This window comes from Carettochelys insculpta, chromosome 4 (assembly GCF_033958435.1).
Source record: "Carettochelys insculpta isolate YL-2023 chromosome 4, ASM3395843v1, whole genome shotgun sequence".
Classification (NCBI taxonomy): Eukaryota; Metazoa; Chordata; order Testudines; family Carettochelyidae; genus Carettochelys; species Carettochelys insculpta.
In genome coordinates this window covers 14,637,476-14,652,614 of record NC_134140.1, presented here as the reverse complement: position 1 = coordinate 14,652,614, position 15,139 = coordinate 14,637,476, and the positions used below count along the sequence as shown (strand labels likewise).

Below are 15,139 nucleotides of genomic sequence, written 5' to 3'. Positions count from 1 at the left end.
GGGCCAGGAATACTGCTGAAGCCAAGGCACCATGAGCCCATATAATTTGCTGCCCCTACCCATGAAAGGGGCTGGACGCTGCAAGGAGTCGTCTCCCAGCAGCCCAGGCTGGGTTGCCTGATTGTTACTTGCAGGGCAGGCTGGGTAGCATGTCAGGGAGTGGACACAGCTTGGCAGCAGCAAAGCTTTCACTCTTACTAGGCAGAGAGGTAACAGAGACTTACAGTTCTGGGCATCCTGCGCGCAACATTACAGGTGTTCGCTCCTGAATTGTTTCGTTGCAGGAGAAGGTTGGGGTTTGTCCCAGCCTCGGCAGTCTGGGAGTCTAGCTCACATCCTCCAGGATCTGCAGTAGCCCATGGCTGCCTGTCACAAGCTCCCCCTTTCCACGCTGCTTCTGAATAGCTCAGCCTAAAGTTGCGGAGGGAGAAAACACCAGGGCCCTGTCTCTACTCCTGTTAAAAGACTGTTAGTAACAATGCACAAATGTGAATGTAATCCATTCCAGATTCCTTTGACTTGACTGATGCTTATTTTGACATCACTGAAAAACATCCTGCAAGATGCACGTTCAAAGGATGTTACAAATCTGAGACCTTGTGGAAAGGGTTTAATAAGCTCTCTTTGCCAGCGGCTTTCAGGACGGCACCCCATGCAGCATGAATGGTATCACAGTGCATAATACACTAACGGTCCCTGGGTTGGACAAAGTCCATGTCAGATTTTAATTCATTTATTATTTTCATGCAGGCAGACTCTCAGATCTGAGAGATTCCGTCCCAGCAATGAAAATCAAACCAACAAATAAGGAAAGCTTAAAATATTTTAAAATACATAGAACCATAGAATACTAGAACTGGAAGGAACCGCGAGAAAGTCCAGGCCCCTGCATTCACAGCAGAACCAAACAGCATCTAGAGGATCCCTGACAGATGTTTGTCTAATGTGCTCTTAAATATCTTCAATGATGGAGAATTCACAACCTCCCTAGACAATTTATTCCTGATCATTAATCATGATAATTAATGGAGCAGTGCTGCCTAGTGTTTGCACTCAAGTCCTTTGTTAGTTGAGTTCTATTGCAAACAAAACACAACATACCTGACAGTGCATTATTTAGACCCGAATTCACGTGTCTGCCACATAATGCTGTGGTTTCGAGATCTGCCAGGGAAATTTATTCTTCAGACACCTGAAAGCATTGGAGAGGAGTGGCAGAGAGTTGTCAGTGAAACTACCATATAGGGTGGGCATTTCGATGCCGCTCTGCCCTGCCTGACTCATTCCCATTGGAAAGTTCTTGTCATTCTCTCTGTGTTTGTACATGACCTAGCACTATGGAGCCCAGATCTTGGCTTGGGCCTCCAGGCACCCCTGAAATACCAACCACAAAGAATAAGTTAGATGGCTGTTCCAGCTGCAGGGTGTGGTGCTCCTGGGGGTTAGAAAGTGATGTAAATTGAGGGGGCATAATCTCCTTTTGCTAAACTTTCCTCCACCACAGTTAACATCAGGCAGAGAGCAAGTGGGAGCCAATTCAGTTTAAAGGGTAGCAGTGACAAGTGGGCTTGCAGCAACAGCACTTCCTCCACTGGAATTGTATGGCTGCCAACCCAACAAATGATGTTCAGGTTTCCTATAAGCCGACAAATTCAGCCACCAATAAAGTCAATGCTCGGGGACAGACCAACGTTCTCTCTAATTTTTTCCAACCATGTGTGGGTTAAATTTTGTTACGTGCACCTCCAGTAGAAACACCTGCTGCTAGCTATGGGCACTCAGCACTCAGCTTACAGGGAACACTTGGGCAGCGCCCCCAGCTGCAGCTCCTGGAAGTCAAATGAACTACAGACCAGATCTTCAGCTGGTGTAAATCAGCACAGTGTTAAATCCTGCCGGCCTTACTTGGGTCAAACTGCTCTTGAAGTCACGGACAACTAGGAATTCCATTAATTCCATCAGATTCAAAGCGTGAACAATATCTGGGGAGTGCTGCTTTTGCTGACTCCGGCCCTTTGTCTCGTGCTGTAACTGATAGGCCTAATAACAGAAATCAGACAGCATGCCCTCCTCACAAACAGCATGTTCCTGGTGCTCCGTGGTGAAAAGGTATGCACAAACACAATGAGTCTGGGACTGCGCCCAGATGCGTTACCGAAGTAAATACTTCTGCTGCTGACAGTTTGTCTGTAGGGACTCTGAGGGGGAAAAAAAATAGTTTTGTACATCTACTTCTGCAACATATGGTTTTATTTTTCCTGTTAACAAAAACAGTAGTGGTCAAAAGTCATCACCCTTTGACAGCTGCTTGGTGGCCAAATGAAAAGGGCTCAGTGCTCCGAGCCCAGCTTTGAACATAGCCACATAAAAACAACCCCCACTGCCACTTGTCATCAGAGTTAGCAGTGTCAGCCAGAGGCCAAGGATTGAATGGGCTCAGAGACCTTCCACAGAGGTAATTCAGTATTTCAGGCAGGTCAGGGTTGAGGGCTCTGGGTGACATAGACAATTATGTTTTTCCCTAGGTATGCCCCAAAATGTCTCCATCCTCAGGCCCCACCCCTCAATACCCTTCCCTCCAAGGCCCTGTCCTGATTCCACCTCTTCTGGTCCCTGCTCCACCCCTGAAGCCCCTGCCTTCTGTTCTCCACCCTCTCCCAGTCACTGAACAGCTGACAGTATTGTTTTTCTGTGGGTTCTTGCGCTCCAGAGCACCCACAAAGTCAGCACCTATGAGGGGGTGAGGTGGTGTGGGAGAAGATGCCAGCTGCAGTGGGTATGCAGTTGGTGTCCATTTTGGGGGCTTTCAAGCCAGTTCCTTTCATACACTTTCTGAAGAAAAACTCCTCATCCGTCTGCTTGCGTGAGGCCTAGAACAGCCCATGCTAAACCGCATTACAAGCACACTGGGCATGCCAGACTTGCAAAAGAACTGTACCCCTCTTGTGAGTATGTCAGGAAAGCAAATAGCCTGAATCGGGCCTTTTATCTCCAGCTTGTACACACGCTTGTGTGAGAAGGTCTCCTGTAACAAGGTGAGTAGGTTCCATCCACAAACTCCATCTAGGGATCACAACTGGTTTTGAAAGAGATTAAAACTTAGAAGGGCCAAATCCTGCCCTCAGGCATCCTATTGACGCCAAAGGGTTTGCACTGTTACAAAGGAAGACAGAAAGTGGCCCTAAATATTTATGGTTTGATTTGCAGTTAGGTGCTGACCTCCCACAACCTCTGTTTTAGCATCCTTTGGGGGGAAAAATAGGCTTTTCACAATCAATTCATAATAGTTTTCCAAAGCAAGGGCAGCCAAATTTATGGTCCCTCGGAGCCGCAAACAATAATCTTCAGAAATTAAAAAGCAAGGTTGTTGCCTGTCAGGACACAGGGCTTCACCATAGAGGTGGTGTCATGGGGCTTCAGCCCTGCTCCTGCTGAAGCTGTCAGCCCTGGCAGGTGAGCTGAAGCCCTGAGACTCCAAACTCCCTTGACTCTGAAGTCTGGTAGTTGGAGAATGGAAGATCACGTTCAGAGGGAGCTTTGTGAACCACAGTTTAACTCTAAAATAGCCACATGCAGCTCAGGTAGTGTGATTTGACCACCCCGTACTAAAGTCTTCATAATTAAAAGATTTTATTCTAATATCATCCATGTACGTTTGTTACAAGTTCTACTACAGAGGCAGAAACAACTCATAGCTTTTATAGGGCCAGCTTCAGCTGTGGAGCTTGGAGGATGCACTGCCAATCCCAGAGGAGAGCCTACCTTAATATTTCCAGCCTGAGTGTCCACTATGTTCATTGGATCATAGAAGATTAGGATTGGAAGAGACCTCAGGAGGTTATCCAGCTCAAACCCCTGCTTGAAGCAGGGCTAACCCCAGCTAAATCATCCCAGCCAGAGCTTTGTCAAGCTTGGCCTTAAAAATCTCCAAGGATGGCGATTCCACCACCTCCTAGGCAATCCATTCCAGTGCTTCACCACCCTCCTAGTGAAATAGTTTTTGCTACCATCCATCCGAGACCTCCCTCATTGCAACGTGAGATCATTGCTTCTTGTTCTGTCAGCCTCTAAGCAGTGGATGTTTCACTCAAGTGAATTAAATATCAGTATACATGGAGATTCCTGTGTCACTAATACAGTCCTAAAGACCACAGACCTCTGGCAGCATTAAGTAAAGAGAAAGGATGATCTTAAGAAATCTCAGACAAAAGTTCTCCATACCAGCTAGATGGAGAACCCTGCCTGGACCTACCGGCAGTGAGGGACAGGGGTGGAAGATTCAAGAGAGAAAGACTGGAGGAAAACCGGAGGCAGCAACACCTGTACTCTTGGGAAATAACTGCTGAGCCCGGCAAGGGGCTGAAACAATTGTGTCATTGGGGAAGGGCTTGTTTTGGTTCCAACTCACTTCTGAACTCTGATGTTTTTCATAAACCAAACACCAAGAAGTGAGTGGTTGGGTACAGGTCCTGGGAAATCCAAAAGAGGAAAACTGAGGCAGGGCAGGATCTGCACCAGACAAGGTAAGTCCAGGTTCCACAGACCTTCGCCAGAACTCATTTTTCTCACCTCTGCCTCACAGGGTTAGAGCATCAAGGAAGCTACAATCCCTTTGCCATCCCAGGCAGTTACAGGACAAGTCTAATTAAGTAGTGGTGTTATTACAGTGAGTCCTCAGGTCTATAAACATAGCCAACAGCTCTTAGCCCTTAGGCATCCGCTACTGGACGCTATTTCCCTCTGAGCAGCTGTGTCATTAGCACAAAATCTTCTGACCAAAAAACTGGCTTGGAGTCATTGGAGCATAAGATCTCGGAGACAGCCCAGACCCTCGGTATGCTGGTCACTTCTGCCCCGTACCCAAATTAAGTTGAAAGAATTAAAATCAGCTGTTTTCCGGAAGGGAAAATGTTCTATTGATTTCAAGGCAGAGTCCCACAGAACAATCATCAGCAGTGCAACATGATCTACTGCAGTCCAGTTTGGATACACAATGGAAGCCGGAAATAAGTTTTCACTACTGCCCCTCCTCCCTTGCTTTTCACTTACTGGAGGCAGCATTTGAAATCTACCCAGGGTGGCTGTCCCCTGTGGTTAAAAATACTCCCAACATTCCTGTCCTGAATTTATAATGTGGGGGTGGGGCTGCACCTGGGTTGCCAGGGTCAGAGGATGTTCAGCGAGGACAGAACTGGAAAGGAAACTGCAGGGAAAACAGGTCTTCTGCAACCATCCTGAAGCAGTCCGTGAAGGCTGGAGAAGAAGTCCTGGTGGAGATAGTTCCTCAGGGAGGAAGGGCTGTGCCCAGCTCAAGGCTGAGTGGAAAATTTGTTCCGTGTTTGCTTTGGAACTTGGTAAAGCAAGAAACCAGCCTGTGAGCAGAGCTGTGATGGAAGGAGAAAGACCACGTGGGGTGTGTTAAAGGAGCCATCAAGAAGGGGAAGACAAATGCAGGGCACTACACTGACAACCCTGGTCACACAGCCACCCTCTTGCAATGGTTCTGCCGCAGTGAAGGAGCTCTGATGATTGGCCCGGATCCTGCACTGAGCTCAACAGAGAGTGGAGCGAAAAAATCTCTGTATGACTTAGGTGCCTGAGACAGGGCTCAAGGGGGCCTTTAGTAACACAGAGGGCCTGTTCACAGGGAAGTATGCCATCACATATGACTGTAGGCAACTTACTTCACCCTCCTACCTCAGCTTTCTGATCTGTAAGCTGAGGGTACTTACCTCACAGGTGCCACAACATGAATTAATGTTCATCACGACCTTTGAGAGTCTTAGCTGAAAGGCACCATAGAAGTGCACAGTAGCAAGACTGGCTGAGCCACGCAAGGCCCAGCACTCAAGTTGACAGTATTTCTCTGTGTGGATGTTATGCAGTAACTTTTCAGCACTGTATCCAATCAATTCCACATTGTTTCTGTGGAGTCTGTTAGCTGGGCCAGACATCATCAATTCTGTTCCAGTGGGGAATTCATTAGCGTCACAGACCTTCCCAGCTCAACTTCTACTACTACATCCTCAGTTTCTGAGGGTAGCCAAACTATGATCCTTCCCCTGCCCCTCTCCCGACCCCCCACCACCCCCTGCCTCCCCTCAGCCCTTCTTAGGCTCTGTCTGCCCTTGGAACTGGTAGCACGATTCCCAGATTGCGGAGACACACCTTCACTAGCTCTGATCAAGCTAGCATGCTAAAAGTGAAAACACAGCTGCACAAACAGTGGGAGTGGCTGACCACCGTGAGTCTAGAATCATGGGGCTGGAAAGGGTCTCGAGAAGTCTTCTAGCCCAGTCCACTGCAAAGCCAGACTATTATCTAGGCTGGGGGTGGGCAATGAAAAAAGCAGCAGCCTGCCAGGGTTAGTCCCTGGTGGGCTGCTGGCACTATGTTTAGCTGCATCTCTACAGGTATCAGGCAATCACAGCTCTCCTCGACTGCAGTTCATGGCCAATGGGTGTGGCGGGAAGTGGCGCAAACCAGGACGCCGTTTCCCATCAGTCCCATTGTCTGCAAAAGGTAAACTGCGGCCAATGAGAGCTGCCAATCACCCAATACCTGTGGAGGTGTAGGCAAATATAAAGGTGGGGGCCCACCAGGGACTAACCCTTGCGTGTGGGTTGGTATTTGCTCATCCCTGATCCAGACCCTCCCTGACAGGTGTTTGGCTCAGCTGCTGTTAAAAATTCCCAGAGAGGGAGATTCCACAACCCCCCGAAGAAGCTTATTCCATTGTTCGACTACCCAGACAGGAAGTTTTACCTCATGTCCAACCTAAACCTCCCTTGCTGCAATTTCAGAGCCCCTGCTTCTTGTCCTGCGGCCAGCAGTTAGAGAGACTTTGCCAGGCTCAGCAACCCCTGGTACATGAGACAATTTTCATCAGCACGCAAGGTGGGAGCTCACTCACCCCCACCCCTCATGCAGCCGGGAGCTTGCTCTAAGCCATGCCACCTGCAGTTTAACAAAAGACCAGCTAATGCTACCAGCCACCACCTAAACGGTAAAGCTCTGCCTCTTTGTTAGTAATGAAGCTGCTGTAAATAGGACAATTGGTGACTTTAACAAGTATCACTGGCACTCAGATCTTGCAGAGATCCAAAGGTCAAATTTTAGCACTGCACTTCAGAAAGGTTGCTGACCCCTGGACTACATGTGCCTGGTGTCTCTGAAGAGTGTGATCTGGGGGCAGCTAACCTCTCCTACTGCTTCTGCCACCTCTATTTTTAGCTTACCAGCTCAACCAGATCTATTGTGGGTACACTACCTAAAGCTGGAATCACACTCAGAGCAAAGACACCACCCCATTAACTGGTTCTGCACACACGCAACTGAATGACACAGTGCAAGACCTACAGGAATAAAGAAGTGGGTGACCGTATAGTGATAAAGCATTGCTAATATCTCAATTATTTCACACCTTAAATTATTTAATTTAATGCAGCAGAAATAATTTAAGCAAAAGGAGCAGATAACTTAATGCAGCAGCCCAGAATCTATTTGAACTCCATACAACCTTTTAAATATAATTACAAGTTTTTAACAACAAAATGAATTCAAGTCCAGCCTGACACAGCAATCCATCTTGATTTGCAGATAAAAGATAACATGTGCAGATTTTTAACATTTAAACAAAATCCATAAACTGAGGAGAGAAAGAAGGCACATTAGCAGATGTGCTGATTGAACCACTAACAAGAATGGCAGAAAGGAACATGTTGGTATGCGCAGCTGGTTGGAAAATATATTTCACTGGATTATGCAAGTCCATCAAAATCAAAGCACTGAGTGAACCAGGGTCACTTTGTTAATCTCCCCAGAATGTCTAAAAATGGGGGGGAGAGCCAAAAGGTCCTATTCTGGTGAAGTTGGAACCAAAACAAATCAGTTTTGCAATCTGAAATGCTCAACTTTGCATTTTCAAAAATTGTGTATTATTATATAGCACAAAATAAAAGGTCAAATCCAACGTGAACCATTTCAACATGCCTGAAACAACTTCATTTCCCTCTAGAACTTTCTTTTTTGGGGAATTTTGAAATGTTTGGCTTCACCCTGACACAAAATGAAGCCAGATTTAAAAATCTCAAAATCCTTTGTAAAATGGTATTTCTATGCTTTGCACTGCTCCACTGGTAAATACATTTCTCTTCGCTTTACATACTAAGTCAAGTTTCAACCTATTAAATGGTAGCCCTGCAGATAGTGTTGCACTCTACAAAAATCCAACCTGCAGAGTCCCACTAGCTAAAAGTTTTTGTTTTTCATGACAGAAACATGGTGCTTCACTCACTGACTCATTCCTTTACAATGCTTCACATACCAGTGCATCCAGAATGGCACAGGTGATCACACTGCTGTTTGAACGGGAATCGTCTCTAGCAAGGCTGGTCAACACGTGGTCCTCCATCACACCAATTTCTACTAGTGCAATGGCGAGAATCTCAAGTATCTTATACCCCAACACAGTAACCGGTCAGCCCACAATTATCCTACAGTGCCCTGGTTTCTACTTCATCAGTCTTCTTAACGTGCTCCGCTGCACATAGACAAAGTGTGTCAGAAGCCTCTGTAATTCTCTGGTCACTGTGTGACACATCCCCCTCTATACCAATCCACAAAAGCCAAGAATCTGCAACAGTACTGGCTGCAGAATCTTGAGTCTTTAGCCAGTAAGCAGTGGAAGTGTTAGTAATGCTGCTAGACAACATTGACCTCCCATAGTCCAGCAAATTCTCTCACCTGGCACCAGTCAGTTCCCTGGGAGGGGGGATTAGAGTGATTCAATCTGTACAACCTTGAAGGTTAGAAACTTATTTTATTTATCGGTAAACATAGAGAGTCTCATGTAACCAAGTGACTCCATCAGTTGGCGCTTTAGCAAAATCATCTAAAATGGCAAGTGCTGGAAACATGGCAGCCCCTCAGCCGTCTGCAGTTGAAAGCAGACCCACTTGTGATCTCAGGCTGATGTTGCCTTTCCGTTGATGTCAGTGCAGTTCCTCGCAATTTACACGGATGTAACCAAAAGCAGAATCAGACTCAGGATGCAATTCAGTAAATCAGAGCCAGGGCAATGAAGATTAAACATGGGGCGAGAAACATGGTAGGTATTAAGCAAAGCAGTCACACGCTAATGACTGAGAATAAATCGGCAGGAAACAAAAGCCCATCCTTTTTCCGATTCCTGTTCGTTTATCCCTGTCAAATATTTTTATTCCAAGAGCTCTTAAATAATTCCTTTAACTCTGTCCCGTGCAGAGCTTTAACTGAAAGATACAAGCCAATGTTCAATCTGCCAAACTAGACAGCATCAGATGTTGGTATCATTTGTCATCATTACATGCAAACAAACCAGAGTGTTAATCAGGGGGATGAAAAACGAGGTGGTTTTACTCTTGAGTTCTGGCTCTGATTCATTTTCCCTCCTGCCAGCCTGCTCTTCTTCTCTGCCCCTCCCCCCAGTAGACCTTGAAATGCCAACAGCAGTAGCTGGCCCCAGGGCGCCAGTTCAAAAAAATCTTTCATAGACTACACATAGGCACATTCTTCTCTGATAAAATCAAGGACATATGTGGACTGATAATAAGTAGGAGGCAAAGAAGAAAAATGCTTTGGACAATGGAGCTAGAAGAGAAAAGGACACGCAAACACAATTATTCGTCCTTCTGCCTTTTCAGAGTTGCAATGAAATCGACTTGATATAGCTGTAACACCTATTCTTTGAGGACATCATGAAACTACTATCAAGTAGCAGAGACTTAAATCTCCATTTATTAGCATTTAAGATTTTACATTTGACAGCCTCAACATGCCTGAAACTGTGGCATTGGGCTAGTGCTCATCCCCAGTGATGTACCCGCCTTAGCCATCAAGGAGATAACTAAAGGTGAGGTAGGATACAAAGCAATGCAAGGTCTTCCCAGCCTACCCTCGCAAACCAAGGGCTGTTATTCTTTAGTGGCTGCATTTGGGAAGCATGTGGAGAGGGGGATGAAATAAAAGGCCAGTTTCTGAAGAAGCAACACTCCATATTTGTGGCCTCAGTCTAGCAGAGTAAATCAGTGAGGGGTTGGTGGCCATTGTGCACCTCAAGCAATGCGTGAACAACGGTTAACGAATGGATCATGCTAGGAGATAATTTTGTGCATGGGAAGGAACAGAGAGCTCACTTCCTGTTTCATGTTTTCCTGTCTCTCTTCACACTGAAGTCAGCTAGTCACTGTTTTCAGTTTTGATGGACCCAAAGCAAATCCTAAATAATGTCAAATTTTGGAAAATTCAGCACCAGCTCAGGCACTGTGTCAGGAGTGAACCATTTCTGCCAGAAGTGCTGAGATCGACCTGTTTGGTTTGTATCTGCCATGGGCTCTTATGGGAATCATTTAGTCACCTGTCCCATCCGCAACACATTTCACTCATTAACCTTCTATTGGTCTCTTTCCCCAGGGTATCAAATTATCTCACCAACCTTCATTCATTGGCAAATGAAATTTAATGTGGGTAAGTGTAAGGTAATGCATGTTGGAAAAAATAACCCAAATTACACGTACTACATGATGGGGTCAAATTTAGCTATGACAGATCAGGAAAGGGATCTTGAAGTTATAGTGGATAGTTCTCTGAAGACATCCACGCAGTGTGCAGCGGCAGTTGGTAAGGCAAATAGGATGTTAGGAATTATTAAAAAAGGGATAGATAATAAGACAAAAGATATCATACTTCCCCTATATAAAACTATGGTACGCCCACATCTTGAGTACTGCGTGCAGATGTGGTCTCCTCACCTCAAAAAAGATATATTGGCATTAGAAAAGGTTCAGAAAAGGGCGACTAAGATGATTAGGGGCTTGGAACGGGTCCCATATGGGGAGAGGCTAGAGAGACTGGGACTTTTCAGTTTGGAAAAGAGGCGCTTGAGGGGCGATATGATAGAGGTGTATAAAATCATGAATGGTGTGGAGAAAGTGAATATAGAAAAATTATTTACCTTTTCCCATAATACAAGAACTAGGGGACACCAAATGAAATTGATGGGTAGTAGGTTCAAAACTAATAAAAGGAAATTTTTCTTCACACAGCGCACAGTCAACCTGTGGAACTCCTTGCCCGAGGAGGCTGTGAAGGCCAGGACTCTATTAGGGTTTAAAAAAGAGCTTGATAAATTTTTGCAGGTTAGGTCCATAAATGGCTATTAGCCAGGGATAAAGTATGGTGCCCTAGCCTTCAGAACAAGGGCGGGAGATGGATGGCAGGTGATAAATCACTTGATCATTGTCTTCTGTTCTCCTTCTCTGGGGCACCTGGCATTGGCCACCGTCGGCAGATGGGATGCTGGGCTGGATGGACCTTTGGTCTGACCCAGTATGGCCATTCTTATTTTCTTATGTTTTTATGTTCATGTATCCTTACAGCTCCTGTGAGGTGGTATTATACCCATTATACAGATGGCAAATGAGTGATTTAGCCAAGATCACACAGGAAGACAGAATCCAGTATCTCCTGCCTTGCAGTCCCCAGAATAAGATCAGCTCTCATTTCTTTGAGCTGCTTGAGGGCATCCCTCACGGTTTTTGATGTCCCCTCTCTTTCTTTCCATGAGTCCTCAAAAAGTTCTTGTACTAAACCTCCAATATGCGTCTAGCTCCTTCCCATCCTGACCTTACATGTGTAGAGAAAACAAATGCTTGACCTGGGACATCAATGTCTTTCATGTTGCTCCATCCTCTACTGCCCCATATACCTGCCCCTGGCCACAGGGAATCTATCACTCTCACCTCTTTCATCTTCCCTCTCTTTAAAAAGGAAAAGCCTACTTTCTCTCTGCCTCTCCCACATCTAAGGCTTTGGCCACTGAAGGTGCACCACAGGGAAGGTGACCATGTGACCAAGCCCGTACATACACCTCCAGGAGAAGGCCTTTCCCATTCTACTTCCTTGCTTTTAAAGACAAGCGGGTACCTGGCCACTGCATTTCAGGTCCTGGAGAAGAGGTTGAATGTGGTGGTCCCTTGACAAGAGCACGCTGCTGGCACACTGTGGTTGGGAGTGACAGCTTTGCATTTCTCCATTTCTCATCTGGAAGAGAGCATACATACTCAAAGTTCCCAGAATTTCCAGGCTGGGGACCTCAGAGGAAAAGGACCCCAGGGTACTTCCCACAGGCTGCTGGGCACTGGAAGGGGTTTCATTAAGCTATTGCTTTCCCCAGCACTCCACCCTTTCTCACATGTGTTTAAAAACAGCTATTGTTGGCAGCTGAGATGGGTTGTAATGAGGAGGGGCACTGGACATGTGGTGGAAAGCACAGAAGAGGGGCACAGGTCAGAGAACGGGAACCTACCACCCATCCTCACAGCTCTTGTAATTCTTAGGGGTCTCCAGCCATCCAGCCAGCAAGCAATGGAGAAGTCAGGGTGTTGCTGGCTGTAGAAGAGAAGCAGAGCTCCGTTCCTAAGTGCTCCTCCACTGCAGCTGCTCCTGCCCTGGCCACACATGACTCTGCAGCTACTTGCGGTCAGGCGGCTGTTCTGCTTCATTCCCAGCTGCCATAGCTCGGGGGCCTGTCCAAATTCCATTATGTCTTTCCGTGAGAGGCTTAACTCAGGAATGGCTGTAAAGAAAGTAAAATCCTCTCTTTGGGCACGTTCTCATTTTCTGCAAACCTGGGATCCTGCTTCCTAATGCACTTGGGGGTGGGGGCGGGGGGCAGGGAATAACCCAGCACAACTGTATTGCCTTTTTTGGCCACAGGTAATTAATTTAACTGTAATTGCTCCGGAATTCCTATTCCTAACACATAGAGCCTGGGTGTAATGAGTAGATTCATGGCACACCTAGGTCCTCTTGACTGTCTTGTTGATCCCATACAATGTAGATTTCCGCTTGCCACCTATGTTTTTTGCAGAGGACTGGGTCCTGTCTTCCTTGAAAGCTGATCACTTGAGGTGGCCCCCAGAAGAGATTCAGACGCCAGTCAGCTGATTAACGGAGTGCCCACAGCCAGCAGCCTGTATTTCCACTGGTGGTGCACAGCTGCAGATGCCTTGGTGCACATAACAAAATGCATTCTGCATATGGATGGGAAAAAATGGAGGGAACATTGGCTGGGGCCCATAGATTTCCTACTCTGCAGAGGACACTGCTTTCAGCTATGTCCCTCCAGCAAAGGTGGGGGGCAGTACACTAATGTCATCATTTAGGCTGAAGCCATTAATTCAGCGTGAAGTGCAAGTGGACTCTGGAAAGGAGGTACATGAAAGAGTCTGTGCATAATAAAGAGGATAAATTAGATCATATGTGGTTAAATAACAAGCACCACCAGCCTCCGTGGAGCCAGGGCTGCTCCCAATGCCTGTGGAGCTGGGTCCACGCTGACAGCCTGGCTGAGGCTGCATCACATCCCCACAGGGCTGGGGCTGCACTGATCTCTGTAGGACCAGGGCCAGAGCCAGCAGCCCAGCCTGAGCTACAGCCGGTCTCCATGGGGCCAGGGCCAAAACTGGCCCCCTGCCTTGAGGGCCATGCCAACCGCCCAGTCAGGATTTGGTGCCCATGGGGCATGGGCCATGTCTGGCAGGGTGGCTGGGGCTGAAGCGATCTCAATGGCCAGTAACCCAATGTGGTCAGGGCAGTGTTGACCTTGCAGGGGCCAAGGGCCAGGCAGGAGGTAAGGGGGCCCTGGGGTGGGAGCTGGCGGGGGTGCAAAAGAGGAATCAGCAGCAGACTAGTTGACAAGAGCAGGGGACCACCCACCATCCGGCAAATTCCCTCCTCTGGACCAGTCAAGTCCCAAGGTTGCCAGACAAGGGAGGTGGAACCTGTAGTTGCTTTCACCTAGTTTAGTTATCAATCCACAGTGTTCAGAACGAGTGACCCTGTCCTCTTTATTAATCACTCCTCCCATTGTTGTGCCATCTGAAATCTTTATCAGGGTGTTTTTGCTTCCTTCTAAATCATCGTGTTGCAGTAGCATAGAGCCAAGGACCAGTCCTTGCTGGACCCCACTGGAAACACACCCATTCCACAGTGCTTCTCTGTTTACAAGGACATGTTCCAACCTACCAGTTAGGCAGTTTTTAATCCATGCAATACAAACCAGGAGTGAAAGTAAGTCCCATGACTTACTGCTACGTAGCCTAGGGTGACTGAGGGCCTGGGCAAGGTAGGAGGCAGCTCTGGGTCCCCTGAAGAGGTGGGGCATTAGGAGGAAGGGCCAGACTCCCCCAGCCTTTGTGGTCACCACTGCTGCAGCTGCCAGGAGCTCTGGGGTTGGGGTGGTGGCATCTGGGGGCCCTGGGGCGCCTTCTGCAACAGGACTTGAGTGGCGGCTCCTCGAAGCCCCTGGGTTGGCCAATACAAATACTTAATGCATGACGGGGAACTGTCTGAGCAACACCACAGACCGACGATCTCAGCTTCCAATCCTTCTTGAGGTATACACTAGGGTCTAGCTCCAGCCCTGGTTTGTCCATAAGTTCACTATTCAATGTGCACCAGGTTACAGACAGCAAACCCTCATCTCCTGGCAACCTGACCCTGCCTGTCTGCTGGTGCCTGACTCTCAGTTCGCCTTCTGACCCAGCTTGAACTCTGATCTCCTGGTGCCTGACGAAGCCTGCGTCTCAGCTCCTGATCTGATCTCCCTTATCCTAATCATGAGACTTTGCTCAAACCCTCTTCATCCAGCACACGTGTGCACGGGATTGTTGAAAGTTCCAGGGTTTCCTGAACCTGTGCAGGCTGCTCTTCCTCCTTTGCCCCACAGGTGTGTCCCAGGGACCAGACAACAGTGGGCCACGCAGTCAGCCTTGCTTTCCAGTGAGGCACTAACTTGGGCCTCTTCTTGGCTGGAACAGAACCACCCAGTGCTCCCTGACTGGGACAGCTTCCCAAAAGCCTTTTCCATCATCTTCAATGACCCAAATCACATCAACTTTGCAGTGACTGCCCTCTGGAAGCTTCACCCACCAGAAGCCAGCCACCTCCTTTGCCACCCACTTCCAGCAGCTTGTGGCTGGTGTTGAATGGAATGAGCCAGTTATGGTCGGGGGTCAGTGATAAGGTAAAAGATGAACTGGATCATGTTGAAAACCCCTCCCACCCAGCACTTCATCTCACCCTGTATGTTGAATCT

General features: G+C 47.5%; 1 long non-coding RNA gene across 1 annotated transcript; it reads right to left on the bottom strand.

The window, feature by feature from the left end:
- Window positions 1-1,018: 1,018 nt before the first annotated feature.
- Window positions 1,019-12,569, bottom strand: LOC142011949 (uncharacterized). Its single transcript, XR_012645224.1, has 3 exons — window positions 12,347-12,569; window positions 11,965-12,081; window positions 1,019-1,192 (listed from the first exon to the last, which is right to left on the bottom strand). It is a non-coding gene; the product is annotated as an uncharacterized LOC142011949 (long non-coding RNA).
- Window positions 12,570-15,139: the final 2,570 nt, after the last annotated feature.